The following is a 1,588-nucleotide window of genomic DNA, read 5'->3' as shown; positions in this document are numbered from 1 at the left end:
GAGAGAGAGAGAGAGAGAGAAAGGGGACGGAGGGAGGGACGGGGGGAGGGAGAGAAGGGTCAGGATCTACCCCCCCAGTCCAGGACCCAGGACGCAGGCTGTCCAACAGTCCTGAGACGGTTAAAGGATGTGAGATGCAGGCAGATAAAAAGTAAATGGAGCTCCATGACCAGGAGTCTCATTTCAAGGAACATCTGAGCCGAGGAACCATTGAGGTCCAGATCCAGACTGACAAACAGCTGATGGCTTACCAACCTGACATCGGGGTGGTCGACGAAGAAGGCAGTGGTGATCGATGTAGTGACCCCAAGTGACTGTAGCATCAGGAGGAAGGAACCTGAGAAGCTGGAGAAACACTAAGAGCTGGAAGAGGAACTAGGAGGTTGGAGAGAGTCGATGCCTCAGTGGAGCCAGTGATCATCACAGCATACAGGCCTGAGAAAACTGAATTGGGAAAGTGGCTCCAGCAGATCTGAGGAACAACCTGAGAGATCTCTGTCCAGAAGAGTGAAGTCCCAGGAACAGCTAAGATACTGAGCAGAACCCTGGAGCTCCCAGGACTCTGGTAGAGGACCAGAGCTTGAAGTGAGGGAGCAACCGCTCACGTGGAACGGGCAAAGTCGAGTTTTAATTCTATGTATACATATATCATATACACACCATATATGTTTGTCTCGTCAGTGTTTGTCCTGTTTGTCACGTATGTCTTGTCTCGTGTTCCCACTCGTGGTCTGCACCTTGTCGTGGTGAGTGGGCTTTCAACAAAGACAGACCACCTCTGTTCAAATGTTGTGTTTGTTGTTGTTTTTGTTTGCTTGTTGAAAGCAGTCTGCATAAACCTATCTCTAACATTATATGTGTCTAAAGATTAATAGCCTTGCAGGTAATCTAAGCCCTGGTTTCTTAATGACATCTCCTTGTTGAGATAAAAGCACAAAATCAGATAAATAATTTGAAAGAAGTTTTAGCAACACCGAAAACATTGCAAAGGGACACTCAATTAGTTCTTCTTTTTCTTCCAGCTTGTCCCACCACTGTCTTGTAAACATTTCCTTTGACCTTTGATGCCACCCTTTTGTCACAAATCACTGTTGAAACTTTTCTCCATCCTGCCTGGACTCTCTTCTTCCCCTTTTTACCACACTCCCTGTTTTCCTGGACAGTCGCCCCTAAGTACTTGAAGTCCTGCACCCGGGCTTGGGACCGGCACACTGGCTTGTGCTCCCTAGTGGCTGGTTTGTATACTCAATTAGTTAAAATTGCTAAGTGTGTTCAATAAAACAATATTCAGGGATAGATGAAGAATGTTTTGAGGAATATCCTGTCTTTTTAGGACAAACGGCATCCATTCCACTTTTAACATCTCAATTGAAACATATGATCTCTAATGAGCAGCAGACCAACTAGTCCACAGAGGAAATTATCACAAATTTCCTTTCTGATATCTTGCATCGTTTTCCTTCTTTCTTGTCTCACCAAGAGAGTGTAATACCCACTAATGACCGCTGGGGGTCACTTTAATCCTTTTTATTCTCAGGAGGTGGCGCTAAAGTGCCTTAAAGGCTGGTGTTGAAACACGAGCGTAGAA

This window comes from Kryptolebias marmoratus, linkage group LG12 (genome assembly GCF_001649575.2).
Source record: "Kryptolebias marmoratus isolate JLee-2015 linkage group LG12, ASM164957v2, whole genome shotgun sequence".
NCBI lineage: Eukaryota > Metazoa > Chordata > Actinopteri > Cyprinodontiformes > Rivulidae > Kryptolebias > Kryptolebias marmoratus.
Note: the sequence above shows the minus strand (reverse complement) of the source record.